Raw genomic sequence first — 15,874 nt, forward strand, 5'->3', positions numbered from 1 at the left:
CTATTCAAAGCATTTTTATTTTTTTTTAATTTCCATTCTGAAATGCCCAAACCTCCCTGGGTAACCATAGGCGTCTTGCAGAAACCCCTCATTCAGAGCATAGCTCTCTTGCCATGCAGAAGAAAGAGGCACCTGTCTCGGATGAGACAGACAATAAAAGTCTATTGACTTAATCAGAAGAAATATGGTCTTATTATGCCAGTGGCTCTTTCTGTTTTCTTTCTCGTGGACAAGAGGTGCAATTTTTGTTAGTGCAAGGTCAACTGAAGTTATATCAAAATGAAGATAAAATGTACAAATCTTTCCTACTGGAGATTTCAAAATAAAAATAGGATATAAGATTTCAGCAAGCACTTGTAGTATCCCTATGGAAAGCATCACATGGATGCTGTTCTGTAGCTTTTTATAGCATGGAGTGTAGGAGTTATGGAATATGTATGCTTTTAGTAGCCCGTTCCCAGGAAGAAATACTGTACCACAGAGCTAGGAATCAACCAGAATAAAACTGCTTCAAGAAGTCATGCTTTAAAAAATATTTATGTCATTCGTCTCTCCAAGATGCTCATGCATTGACTCCTAGTACAAATACAATTAGCTACATGCACATATAAGTGTAGCATAAAAAATAGGGGTGCAAGCTTACCATTTTACTAACTGGTCTCTTTTGCACTGGTGTCATAAACTAGACCTCACAGAAATGTGGCTATTTTCAGTTAATATTTCTGAAAAAAGTGAGCTGTTGGGTTTTTGTTGTTTTGTTTTGGGGTTTTTGTTGGTTTGTTTTGTTGGTTTTTTTTTGAAAGCAAGAGTGATTTTACCTAGCGGAATGAAATGTAAAGGAAGCATTTGATACACACAAGGACCATTCCAGTGCTGAGATATTGAGACTGTTCCATACACAAGGTATTAACTAAATTAAAGGTATCTGAAGTTCTTGAAATCAGTGTAGCAAAAATCCACCCTATTTTTTAAATAACTCCAAACATGTCATAGCCACAATAGGTCATGCTAGATCCACTGGATCAGTTCCACCTTTTCATTGCTTTCTCCCAGTCTCGTCTTTTAACTGCTTGTCTCTTTTTGTACAAGCTTGGATCATTTCTTTTTAAGGCAAAGACCAGTGGTTATTCCTGACCTCACTGACATTGGAATAGCTCACTTTTCTTCTGCAAGTTACTTTTGATTCACAGAGCTTTGAGCTCAGCCTTTTATATGTTCTAGAAAGCACTCACAAAACTACACTGACTGAATGAATGCTTTTATAACCACACTAGGTTTTTTTAAGGTAAGTTGTTGTTTTTTTAACCTATGTTCTCCTATACTAAACTTCAGCACAGATCACGTTTAGTGCCATTTTACGATCCTCTGATCAGTGACCATATTGCTGTTGGCACATGTCGACACTGTCTGAAAAGGATCTGGTAGCAGATGCTCCGACACTGCTTCTGAGTTCTGCTCATGGTCAGGAGCTCAGCATTGCTCTGAGCACTACCACACCTCAGCCAGGAACGAGCCCTCCACAAACATGGAGATCAAACAAGAAGCACGAGCCTTGTTTCAGGAAGAGGGCTTTTTTTTCTCTGTGTAAGCAGCACTAGCAACACTGAAGAACAAAATTAAATCAGAAGGATGAAGCACTGGGTGATTATGTCACAGGAAGAAGAGTCAGGAGCGCTGCGTCAGCTTCGCTGTGTAGGTGTCGTAGGAGTTGTTACAGAGAGAGAAGTGAGGTCAGAGATGGCTGTGTGTTGTAATAGAGGATGACTAAGGTGAGGAGGGGAGGAGCTCCCTGTTGCAGATGGCTCAGCAGGGAATGAGGACAGCAAGTTTTGACGGTTCTGTGGGGTGTTGCATCTTCTGCGAAAGAAAAAGCCTAGCAACTCCTCACAGGAGTCTATAGGAAATGAATGGAGGGAGGTGTGTTTGGTGCGTGGGAGGTTATGTGAGGAGCTGTGGGGGAACAAGGAGAAAGGAGTCTGAGGCAAGCAACATGAGTCACAGCACCCACCATGAAGAATGTGAAAAGGCAGTAAGCAAGCCTAAAACTACACATGAATATTCACAGGGAGGAGGTGGGAGAAAGAAGCTGAGCAACTAAACTACAAGTGTTTAAGATTTGCCAAATACAGCATGCTATGCCTCAGCCCAAGGATTTTATTTTTTCTCATGCGTTTCAACACCCAATATCTTAATCTGCTAGCAATTTGCACAGCTGCATGGTATTCGCATAGGGCTGTCTAGAGCATACCCATGGAAGCATTTCCCCATTTTATTCCATGCACAGCTCCTTTTGAGTGTTCTCCAGCATTATTCCCATCTGGTGTGTCTGGAAACAGGCTGACTTAAAACAGACATGCAGCGGTTGGATGGCAGAGTGATCATGTGAGAAAATGCGTCTCTCTTTGTAAAATGGTAAGTGGGCTGTGCCTGCCGGGGGTGTCCTCGCTCACCCAGCAAGAGGCCCTTAGTGGGGCAAACAGCCTTGAGGGTCAAAAGTGGTTCTTGAAGTTTTGGGGACTTTTACCTTCCCGGTTGCTTATTCATCATCTCAACCAGATGGATAGAAGGTGAAAGCTGTTACAGTCTGAATGTTACTGTTCAAGAGGGTTTTGTGAAATGAGCTGGGGCATTCAGCCAAGCTCCAAGTGAAAATGTGTCAGCAGTGCAATTGACACCTGAGCTGTTAATCTTAGTTGCCAGTGACTGCAGTGGATTTTGCTTCATGGTGTTCTTCTTGCTGTAAAAAAACTGCTGCAGCACAAAAGATCTGTCTGCAGAAATCTACAGTTCTCACTGACTCTCGATTCTCTATTCAAAATCAGAATTTAAATAATGAACACCTCTATAGGAATTGTATTTGTTGCAATATGTAAAACAGAAACTCAATGTACCATTTGTTTTTACCAGCAAATAAAGAGAACCATGCCTCCACATCAAGTGACTTTACTGAAGTATGTAACCATTATTCTTAAATCATTTATTTAAAGCCTGGCACTCTTATTTTTCACAGAACTGGTGTAATGCTACGGTCCCTGCTGGAATCTGGAAGGAAGTTGGATGCTTTTCTTTGTACAAGACTTAGATGTACTCAAGTTTGCTATGTGGAATGTTACTTAGAATAGGAACATGTCACAAGCAATTTTGACAGGTACCATCCAGCACCAAAACTATGATGTAATGAAGAAACAGGTCAAATATTTCCGAACAGACCAATTTTGCATAATTATTTTGAAATCTTCAGAAAGACAAAGAAAATGTTTGGGGCCAAAAACTGATGGAAGTGAATGCAAGAGATGTTAGAATACCCAATTCCGTTCACTAAGCTTACACACATCGGTGAGATTATGTATCACATGTTCTGTGTTGACATAATTTTGGCCATTTTTTAAGTATATTACCCTGTCCAGTCATAATTTAAGGATTATCTCAAAGCTATAAGCTGTCCATATTTACTTCATCTTATTTTCCAATCAATATATAAAAATCACCTATCTGTAACAAATGTCATTCGTATACAAGGCAAATGTTGTAATCAAGCCCACCAGCAATAGATCACACCCTTTATTGATAGCTTGCTATTAATAACTTCGTTAACAAGTCCAGCTGACAGAGAGATTGAGGTTTTCATGAAATGAATCAGAAACTTAGTGGCACGTATCTCAAATGCCGTTGAATTGGACTGAAGCAGCAGAGCAGTGGGCCCACACCTCCGTTCTCCTTTTCTTTCCGACCGTGCTTTGTGTCTCCTTTGCTGCCTGCATCCCAGGGCTTGCCTGACATGGAAGCCAGGGTGCTGGGGGGGACTGACATGCACTCAAATCTTACCATGACAAGAACTGAGGATGCAGCCAAGAGATGACCTTGGAGCTGGGGTTCATTCCCAGGTCCCTCAGTACAGGCATAGTCCCTGTTAGCTCTCACTGAGATACTTTGGTTTCATCTTATTTTTCTCATTCTTCCACATGCTTTGCTGGTTCATTAAGACATTTCCCCAAACTGTTTTTGGCATATTCATTGTCCCTTGTGGTAATTGCTCTAACACTTTATTTGTTCAGCAGTTCAGACTTGACTGCACGTTGCCATTTGATACAAGAGGGGATATAGATGGGTTATTTCTCCTGTGTGCATGAGCCTAATAGCTGTTCTTTCATGTGGATTCCTCTGAGATTCGCTCTGCTTTTTCAAGAGTAAATCTTACTCTCTGCATAATGATCATGGGCTGTCTATTTGGAGTACTTCAGCACAATTGCAAAATATGCATGTTGTATGTTGTTGAGTTCTCAGTCTTGCCATTGAGCTCCTTACCCTTTTTTCTCTAACTCCAAGTGTCCCTCCCCTCCTGGAGCCATCCCATTTGTTCACTTGCACATTGCAGGAGTTTTTAAACCCTTATCGGAGGGGGACATTTGTGAGCTGAGAATGTCTGACTCTGTACGATGTACAAAACACACACTGTGGTTTGTTCACCAAGGGAATTAATTCAGAAAGTCAGTGTGAGCTTGCTACCAGGATGGATCTTACAATAGTATTTTCTTTTCAGTAGAAATCCTGTCAAAGCATATTTCAGTAGTCTTAGCTGATCTGCTTATATTTACCATAAATCTTAGTTAGGTTCTTTTTTATTACCAGTAAAACTTATATCAATATGGTTTTCACATTCTCTAAAAAAAATATTGCAGAATATGCAAAGTAGAAGTTAGGCAATATATTGCCTAGCGCAATTTGCAGGGCACAAACATTGTAATTACACACACACCCATACAGACGTACACACACACAGAGGCACACTGCCTAAAACTAATTACAAAGCAGTATTATTGACTCCACGAACTCTGGGCTGAGAATAGTTGACACAGAAAGGAATGACACATAGAAAGCTCTCTGGTAGGACTTCGGTATTGCAAACAGAGCTACCGCAGTCTCCTCTCTGATTCCCAAAAAGGTGGCTGCATTCTTCCAGATTATTTTAATCCATAGCAACAGCACACATCTTGTTGGATTGGTTTTAGGCATTAGCTTGCTATATTGTCACATTGAGAGGTTACTCTCAAACATCAGGGCTCCTTGAGGAAGTTTATTGCCTGGTTTCATCAGAACTCCCTCTACAGCTTCACCTCTTTAAGGAAGACGCTATTTGTAGACATATGGTCACAAGGCCTCAGACCCCACTGAAAGAAATGAGATGCAGCAGCAAACCACTAGTAACTTGGATATTCTGATAGCAAACTCAGATTGCAATGGAAAGACATAAGGAATACAAGATGAATGACCCATCTCCAGAGTCTTCCAAGACTAGGAGACTCTGAAGACATGCTGAACTGTCAAATGAAGATGTGTTTGCTAACATGAAAACAGTACAAATAAGAATAAATTTCTGTTGATTTTCCTGTGTTATGTGGTCTTTGCTTAAAATGTTCAGTCCATTCAAAACACCAGAGTCAGCCTTTGTCGAATACCTGCAACATGAGAGTTTAAAAAAAAAAAAAAAAAAAAAAGAAACATTTGTGGTGTTTCTAAAGACTTCTGTAAAACATGACTAGGTGGCTCAGGGGTAAAAAACTTCCTGACCCAAGAATTAACAGAATGAGATTTTCAATGAAAAAGAGGTCAAATAAAAAGAAATATGAAAATGAACAGCCAGTATTTGAAGAAAAAGAAAATGAAAACAGACAGCAAGTACTTTCTTGGATTTGTCATTCCTTTCTTGCTTCCTTCAATACCATTTTAAATCTGCTTCAACAGACACAAGATTCACCAGCTCTATCTTATACATGGTGGAGAAATCACCTGGCTAGAGCAAAATGTTTTCCAATTACATTCTTGGGAGAGCCCTTAGGACCCTGCAGACCTCAGTGCCACACTGTGTTTTACCATCCTAGTTTTCAAGTAGCCTACCAGGAGAAAATATGTTGTTCACTGCAGCTCTGAACCATTTTTTGGCTACGAGCTATTGAGTTAAATCTCCCCCGTCCTTTAATTTAAAGTCCTATTGTTTGCAGTTCTCAGTGTTCTAAATGTTCTCAGTGTTTGCAGTTTTGGCACTGTTTGTACTGATTTCACTTTAAGGACAATAAAGTCATGTTTTGTGAAATTACAGAACATTTCAATTTTTCCCTATCAGCTAAAGCCCTGCTGCGGTACCCACAAACCATACACAGCAAATACTTACCCGATGGCAGGCAAACCATTCACTCCTACAGTTGCAGGTGCTGAAATTGTCTGTGCTTTTCAGTCTAAAGATCCACTACCTCTAGAATTTGTGAGAGCACACAGACTATGTATAATGCCTCCTATAGACTGATACCCTGTTCTGCAGCCAAAAATATCCTCAGAGCACAGCAAAAAACAAAAATCCCCATCTTCTTTAAAGCAGGTAAAAAAGATGTCCTTCACACTGTGTCATGGCAACCAAAACAGAGCTTAGGATGTCTTGATAGCTTCTATCTCCCTGCTTGCAAATCTTTGGCAGCTTTTCCTTCCCTTATTCTCACAGATGTTGTGTAGAAAACAAACAGTAATCATTTGAAGCTGGTGTTGTTCAGCTATCTCAAAGGTAATGTCTGCCATCTACTTCTGAATTTCTCAAAGGCACACTCCAGTCTCATGCCACCTCTGCCTAGACTGCAGATGGAAGCAATTCTTTCCTAAGAAAAACATTCTCAGTAAGAAGTTCTGCACGTAAAGTTGTAGATGGTAAAGAGGGTGTCTTAGATAAAGAAAGAAAAGAATGATGATGTCAGTTATGTTCACCTCTTTAACCACACAAGGCAAATCATCCTGTTCTCATTGGATTCCTAGAAAGTCCACTATCGTACTGTTAGGAAGCTTTCCTGTGTATCATGTCTTCACATTGATAAGTCTACTAAGGTACCTGGTCTTACCGAACAACAGGGAAGAAATCCTTTTTTCTGCACTCTGTGGAAAGCCAAAGTTAAGTCCTTGCATTTCATTTCACATAGTGAGAAACACTAGTCTTGTAAAGCCACCAAGGATTCCCTGCGGATTTGTAAACTTTAAAGCCTTTTTAATAATGCTGCACATGCTCATCTGAACCAGTCCTTGATTAGTATCTAGGGCTGCAAGATTCCACATGGAGAATTAATGTCTCAATAGTGAGTGGAGATGCTGCAGTTACTGAACATACCTGGTGACAAAGTTGAGAACGCAGACGGTTTACACGTGAATTGTTCAGAGATACTAAAATACAGTTTCCAGAAAAAAGTGGATTATGAGAGTATGAGAGAAGAATCATAGTTTCCAGAAAGTACCCACAGTGGACCTGATTTTGCACTTCTTTGTACCTTGTGTAGACTGCTAGAGCTTGATTCGGTGATCTAATCACAAGCATCTAGTGGCACTTGGGATGTTCAGGGCAGTCCTGCCTACCTTCCTGCATGGTCTGCCAGATCAGATTGAGATGGGACTTCCATAGGTCTTGTGTCTTCCAGCCCCATGCAGATACCTTACATCAAAGAGCACTATGTCCTATGTTTAGGCAACTGAGTAAGACTCCTAGGTTTAGAAAAAGAAGGTATATAACACAAAATTCAGATCTTTTTATTTAGTCTGCTATTCATAATTTCAACATAAATAGCTACATAAGGAAATAGGGTAGAGAAGAAACATGGTCAGAATGTGTATTGTATTTAATTTTTCAGGAAAGCACTACTATCCACCTTGCTTACCATTAAATAAAGAGCCAATAACAGCAGAAATGATGCTGCCAATAGAGTGTCATTAAGCCTGAAGACTATTTCTGATGCTACTAAAGTCAGTTTCAAGAACCACCTTTGCCCTGAAAGGCCACCTGCTTTCAGTTTTCAATTGTTTTAATCATTCTAGAGCATGCCAGAGTAATGCTCCCAGAGAATGAAACATTTGCTTCACTTCAGCCTAAAGGTGAGGTTGAAACCATTTGTTTTTAAACCTCATACTGTCATCTATAATTAATGGTATGACCCTGACTACAGAGCTTGAAAGGAGTATATGCATTTTCAGCTGCAGTTCTGGGTTTTTCTTTGGCAACTAGCCAGTTCCTTAAGCTTTTATCTTTGAATACAAAAGGTTATTTCTAGAGATTGAGTGCCTGGTTTATTTTGAGTATTTTTATTATTTTCATCTGCTAGGATCAGCAGTGAATGGACTTTCGCTGTTTCAAGCTGTTTGTTAAGCCAACGTCTCCCAAATCAGAACAGGAAGATTAATTTTCCTTCAACAAGAATATATGCCAGTAGCTCCTCTGCCATCTTACAATTTCTCTTTTAAATTGCTGGTCTGGCAAAGCATTGCCATTTTGCCAGAAATGCAAAGGGACGTTTCTCTCATGTACCAGCACACCAAAACAATAGCCTCGTCACTCTGAAAGTCACCGATCTAAAATAAATGAAGGCCTTGTAGCATACAGTAAATATGAGCTATGCGATTAAAGTAACACTTGGTGGCTGGAAGGAATTACACTGCAATTAGGTTAGTGTAATATGTGTTTGAACATGCTGAACTGAGCTGAAAAAAAGCACATGGGGCACAAGCCCATGCTCAGGGAAGTCACTGGAAGCTTTGCTATCCGCTTCCCTGGAAGAAGGAATTGATCCTGATTTTATAAGTCTTACGTACAAATATTAGCTTGTCCATGCAATATTGCATGTGTTTCTCTATGTCAGCATTCTCACAGAGTGGACCAGGACTCCTCAGCACTCCCAGATGGTAAGCGATTAACTCAAGAAACTATTTTTCATGTACGGCTCATTCTTCTCCCTCCATATACCTATGTGTCATGAAGATGAAAGCCATGGACTTGTGCTTTTAAGAACTGCATGTGTTGTTATTCTCCGTGCCCAGCTAGCAGACAAGTGATTTAAAAGGGCAGGAACAAGTTCAAACCACAGTTACCTGACTGAAGCAACAGCACACACAGTCAGGATCACATTGCCCCGAGCACACTTTTTTCCCCCAGCTCCAAGACAATAGCACCACTGGCTACAGCTGCTTGGGAAACCAGATAAAAGTTATGGGCAAAATGAATTTGTTGTGTTCATTTTCATCTGGAAAACTCCATTAAAATTTTGAGGTGCAGTTCATCATTTTCTAAGGAATATAAATTTACTTAGGACACCAGAAAGGACCTTGTTTTTCCATGAGGAAGGGCACATGGGAGATGTGTGGTTTGAACTAGACACCTGTAGCAACACCCTAGAATTGTAATTCCAGACAAAATGCTGAGGCCTTAGTGAAAGACCTGCTTGGTTTGAGACTCATCTTGCATCTTGCGTGTAATAAGATTAATCAGACTGCAGAGAGGAAGAAACCATTTCGGGTTTTTTCATCTCTCTACATGCCAGTCCTTGCATTTGTACAAGAAATCACCACACAGACCACGGGAAGATCACAGAAGCACCTTCACAGACCCCCTGACTGGCTATGCTGGCTTTTCCTCCAACGGTCCTTCCACAGCAGCAATTTCTCTTTTCCTTCTGGAAACAGAGAGCAATGGGCCAACCATTTCCTTCCATAAGCAAGCTGAATGTGATTGCTTCCCTGTCTTCACCTACCAGTAAGGAAAGCCTTGTCCCTGTTACAACAAAAACTCAGTTGAGAATCATGAGCTTTCACAGCTATATCCCAGGAGATATATGACACTAGTATAAACTTTTTTAATGTATTTGATGAGGGAGGACAAATTAAGCCCTCATTTATTAAAACAAAGATACAGTGAGGGTGATCTTAAATGTCATGCTTGGGTCTTTTCAAATGCTCTTAATTTGACAGAAATAGATTAATGTAATTCTCTAATTTTCATGTAGCCCAAGGGCCTTTCAACTCTCAACAAAGCCTGAAAAAAAATATCTAAAAATTGCTATTATTATCTCAGTTGCCCTAGGGAAAAGAAATTAAAGGGGAGGTAATTAGTTATTATACTTATGTGCATGTAAATAGATATTTAGTGTGATATGTAAACTATGTCTGCTAATTCTATTGGAAAACAAAACAGTATTCAATGATGAACATTTAAGTCCAGAAGTTACACACATTTTCTTTCTTACTTAGAGATCAAAGTTCTGATGTGTTTTGAAAATAAAGACTCAATATATTTTCCTAGTGTTCTGTGCAAGATTACTCCAAAATACTAAATATCAACACAGTCATACTTTCACAGGTTTATTAGGGAGTTGTTCATGGAATCACTGTCATAATTAGTAAGACAATAAGATAGAGATGAAATGTTTTGGCCTATGAAAGAGAAAAATTATGTGAAATTTATTTTTCTCTCTTACGTGGAAAAAGCTTCCTACTCTGAACACCAACACCTACATGGTGAAGGTCAAGCATGAAGCATGATCCAAACAATAGCATTGTTCAGTTACTTATAAAGTCATTTAAATCCAAAAGTTCAGCTAGGGCTCTTTACAATTGTATACTGGGGACAAAAAAATCATGTAAGGTTGAAACTCATGTCTGAAGAAAAAGATAGAAAGAAAATTAAATGTTACCGACACCTATTTTGTATTTCAAAACATCAGGATCTAGATGTCTGTTCATTAAATTGCTGTCACAGGTTCATTTCTAGATGTTCTTACAACACATTCATTATTTGTACTTGCAGAAAACAGACTTAATGATTTCACAGGTCTGTACAAATTGTTTTAGAGAGGAATATCTAGTCAATTAAACCAGTGTACTTTGCCAAGTATTTGGTAGCCAACTTTGAAAATAAAATGTTTAGTTTGAGCTCAGTAAATGATGCTCAGCTTTGTAAGAGAGCATTGTTTGCTGGACTTACTCTCAAACCAGGGCATGCTTTGGTGGCAAAATCTTCAGGTTAAGTTTCCTGTCCTCTTCAATGCATTAGATTTGCCAGTCACTAGTGTTCATTAAATCCTTAATTTTTTAGAACAGAGAAGAGAGTAATAGACAGTCTGATGGAAACAGGCCCTGTCTGCCTTTCCAAGGGCTGGTGTTTCTGCTTTCTAAGCCAATGGGAATATCTTGCAGTCCTAAACAGCACAGGTTCAAGCTCAGGGTCATTCTATTCAGAAAATCCCTAACCTGCTCGTGCTTTTCCTGGGATATTCTCTTGCTTTTTCTACAGAAGCTGTGAAGGGGGAGCAAATGGGCAAGAGAGAAAGCTGTGCATGAAAGAGAAGAGTTGTCACAGGAGAATGAGGAAAAACAAAAAGATAGGGAGGAGGGTTGGAGAAACAAATTAAAAAATAGCATAAAGTACTAAGTGTGATTTTCATTTGACTAATTGTACATTGACTTATTGCTGTCATCTAAATAAGCAATTGGCAGAATATATATATATTTTTTTTTTTTTCATTCTTAAACATTTAAAACTCTTTTGAAATTGTTTCTGACACACCCTAGCTGGATTTCATCTTTTTTTTTCCCTAATCAGGCTGAAAGTGCTTAGATGGGGAAGGGGGTTTAAGTAAGCAGATTGTAATTACTCCACTAGATTAATTTCCTTATAGCTCAAGCCTTTTCTCAGCAGAATGAAATATAGTCATGATATCTCATCCCAGTCTCTATCCATATCACAATGAATAATCTCATTATACTCTGTACCCAATTTCCTTTCATGACAGATCCTCAGCTTATGCCAGTTCGTACAATTCTGTTGAAGGATCAGACCTATGTCTATATTAGATTTGTAAATGTCCTATAGAAGAACTAGGTATAGATTTATAGCATCTTGAAATAGGTATTATATATTTAAAACATTGAAAAATATATCACATTTAATTGTAATCTCACATATATCGCAGCACTGTAACTTCTGTGACTCAAATAGTTTTTGATTAACACCAATACAAATTAAATAAAAATCAGACCAACACATGTTCAGTGCATGCAGATATATGGGACTTAATCTGTACTAGTCATTTTTCTGCAGACTTATGTTTTGCACACATAGCATGTAGTACTTTTAAATTTGAGGATCTCAATGCACTTTATGAAGACTAATGGATGATACTTTGCAAGAAGTCTATTTAGTAAGGATTACTGCTACTGTTATTTGTCATCTATTGAAGGTTACAGCGGATTTGGGTTTATTGATTGATGTGATATATTGCTTTCTCTCTCAAGCTCAGAAATGGAATGGGTGTCTTTGTTGCCAGTTGGTGTGGTTTAAGGAGCAGTAAAAAGGCATTCTGGATTCTCATATTTAGCTTTTCTATCTTTAAACAACAAACATTGGTGATGTGCTCCCTTACTGTGCACATGAGAATACGACACATAAATAGATGAGAAGCAGCCCCAAAGAAATACAGTCTAGGACTTTTTTTTAATGTCTTTCTTTTAGGCCTAACTCCTATCATCCCTATCTATGCCATTTGCATTCTTCCCTTATTTTTCTGTTACCTCCCAGACAGTATCCACAACATCTGAAGATGTGATCTCTCTCTGGCTAACAACAGCGTCATTCACATAAGAATCATGGTCCTTGTCAACCTAAAGACATGAAGACAGAGTAATTCTCTAACCATGCTCACCTATATTAAATGAACACTGACAGACATGCAGGACCAAAGCTTGCACTAATGCTAGTTGTGGAAACATTGTCTGTCAGCTGTGAGCACAGTCCCCAGTTTCCCCTTAAGCACGATGATTTCACCTGACCTGGTGTCAAAGCCAGCAGCTTTTGAAAATGCAACACTATTTCCTTCACAGCTCTTTCCTTCGTAAATGAATAGACTCACCATGTCATAAAAAGATACTGCTTCAACAAGAGAAAGGATGACAGGTCAGTTCAGCTTGTATCATCACTATAGCACAAGAATTAACCTGCTTAGAGCCATCTTAAGGCATCAGCTAACACCCAAGCCCATCCACTGTGACTGATGATGCGAAATGTGCATGGCACGATCAGACTCCACATGGCAATTTCTTGTGATGGAGAATCACTCCTCATATAGGTATGGAGCTTGTAACAAACCTAGCACCCTAGTGTTTGCAAATGTAAAATTGTCACAAAAATAAGTAGGAGATTTCTTTCTGTGCAAGATCAAGGTTATTTTTCAAACCTGTGGTGAGTTGACCACAGCCAGCAGCTAAGCCCCACACAGCCACTTGTTCACTCCTCCTTTTCCCTGGTGGGATGAGGGAGAGAACAGGAAAAACAAAAGCAAGAAAGCTTGTTGGTCAAGAAGAAGATATAATCAAAGAAAGAGGGGAAAAAAATAAAAGTGGTGTAAAGGCAATCACTCACTGCCTTCCCAAGTAGATAAATGCTCAGCCAGTCTCTGAGCGATGGCTATATCCTACACCAACCACCCTCCCCTCGATGCTGTGTAAGTACTGCTCAGGAACAGCATAAACGCTGATGTATTATCCAAACTTTTTAGTCACAAATCGAAAACACAGCACCATATGGGCTACTGTGAGGAAAATTAACATCATCCCAGCCAGACACAGCAAACTATGCTGTTTAAAAATAACAATAATAATCATGTGTGCAAAAAATTACCAATAACAGAGGAAGAAGATAGTCTGAAATTTGTTTCTTCACCCAAGGTAGCAGGCCATCCACCTAATCACCACCTGCACTAGGTCTCAAAATAGGTTTTTTACGTAATAATTCTTCCACCCACCTAGACTGTTGATCCTCTCTCAATTTTCTACTGTGTCTCCCTCCACACTTCGACTTTTCATTCTCTTTTGAGTAGCAACCTGAAAAGCTCTTCATCCTTGTTTTGGTGGAGATCTCAGTCCCACTGTTGCTAATTATGCTGGAATAAATCGAATGAGATGAAGACCTGACAGTAAGCCAAACCCCATTTACTTCAGTAGAATTATCCCCACTGTAATGCACTGCTGCTGGTCAGACGTGACTCTGGCCCTACATCATTAGCTCTTCTGGAATTTTAAACTTTAGGAAATCATTCACTGGTAATCAGGAATTCTCATTAACTTGTCTTTGACTGCAGAAAACAGAAATATTGACTTTTATGCCTGATTACCAAATAGTATAATGCATTGTGTGTGTGGTGCTTCAGATAAACTTTTTTGTAGAGTAGCTTATTTTCCTTAAGTCCTTTCCAAATGCTTCTTTTTAATTTATTACATGAGTGTACACAAATGTTAGGGAAAGAAATTTAGTATTTTAAACCGATGTATTCTTTTATAGGACAAATTTATTTTCAGTTTCTAGACAAGTCAGTTTCAACTGATTCCCTATTTCCAGATGTGTTTATACTATGTATGCTATATTCTGCCAGTAAGAAGTAGCATTTCTTTCTCTTTTTTTGTTTTTTGTTTTTTGTTTTTTTTTGTTTTTGTTTTTTTTTTTTTTTTTTGAGAGAGAGAGAGAGAGGGGAATAGATGTATTATTTCTGGTAATAAATACATGGTTTAAAAAGTCAGCACTCAGTGAATCCATGAAAAGGGCTCAGACTCACTCAGACTCAGTATTTCAAGACATCATGGCAAGGGTGTTGCATTTGCAGGGAGTGCGAAAGAATCAAATATGACAACTGAAGGAGCTGCGAGCATGACTTCAGCGTTGGATCTGATGATAAAAACTGCAGAACTGTAGTTCTGAAATTCCACCTCCTTTAACTCACTTTCTGCTTTGTTCATGGCAATTCAGCACATACACCACAGACTGCAAACAAAAGGTGTATGTTAAATCTTTAATGGTGGCCTACTGAGAGAGAAATAACTTTGGGAAAGAAAGCTCCTTCCTCAAAGTGTTGAAATGAGGATGTTTAAAAGATCCACTGAGCTAGACAAAAACTAAATAAAAGTTCAAAACTGGACAGAAAAGGAAAAGTGGTAGGCAGGTTTTTGTAACAAAACCAATGGGATTTAATTGAAGTATCATTTAAGGTCACAGAAGGCAAGCTAGTCCACAAGGAATTCATAGGCAAACAGTCAAAATCAAGGGGTGTTAAGGAACCATGGCCATATTTTTATGGCAAATATCTTTGCAGCAGAGACTTGTGCCAAGAGCTGAGTGGTGAGAACATGTGTTTAAAACACTGTAATAGTGGCACTATTTGAACCATATGCCTGGTTGTCACAGGTACCCCCCCAGCCACCCAGTACGTGGGGCCAGCAGTTAGTTTCTATAGTTTCACCACAGATTTTAAAGTCATCTCCCAGTTTGGAGAATGCAACTAGTGGTCTGAGGAACACGCAAGATGGGGAATACAATGAAGGTACTTGCTTCTTTGAATGAAGTTTAATTTGGTAAGCGTATCATAAAAACACCATCTGCCTCATGTCCTAGAAGCAACACAAGAAGGAGAATGAATAATTTGGCAATCTATCTATGGCTCAAGTGTCAGGCAGGTTTCCAAACTCTTGTAGAGCTCCCTTCATACACAGAGGAGCCACTGAGTACTTCTTCCCAGAGGATTCCTTTGTAATTTAGATAGAAAATTTCAAGGAAAAATTGTCTAAATTTTCCTCAAAAAATCCTGAGTTCAAACATAACAACACAGGTGTATTTGGCAGTCCTGGGTTAACAACTGAACTTGATGATCTTAAAGGTCTTTTCCAACTTAAATGATTCTATGATTCTATAACATACACACCAGTCCCTTGGTGCCCTGTTTACTATTTCTTAGCTTGTATATGAAAAGAAAGTAGCACCTGAATCCAGGCCACACGCACACTGAGCAATTAAAATCACTTATTCCAGTTATGAAATGTAAAAAGTGGCCCATTCTCTGGAAGCACTTGCAAGCATCACATAACTCTGATGCTACCAAAATCCTTCAGACACATTACCACCCCCTAAACTCTGGAAAAGCTGATGACAGTAAAACTACATTAATGCAGTTAATGGCATTTCCATTCTATAATTTACTATTAGCATTTGTTCAATTATTTGGATGTGAATGAGGGATGCCTTTAAAAATTTTGACCA

This window comes from Falco biarmicus, chromosome 2, assembly GCF_023638135.1.
Source record: "Falco biarmicus isolate bFalBia1 chromosome 2, bFalBia1.pri, whole genome shotgun sequence".
Classification (NCBI taxonomy): Eukaryota; Metazoa; Chordata; class Aves; order Falconiformes; family Falconidae; genus Falco; species Falco biarmicus.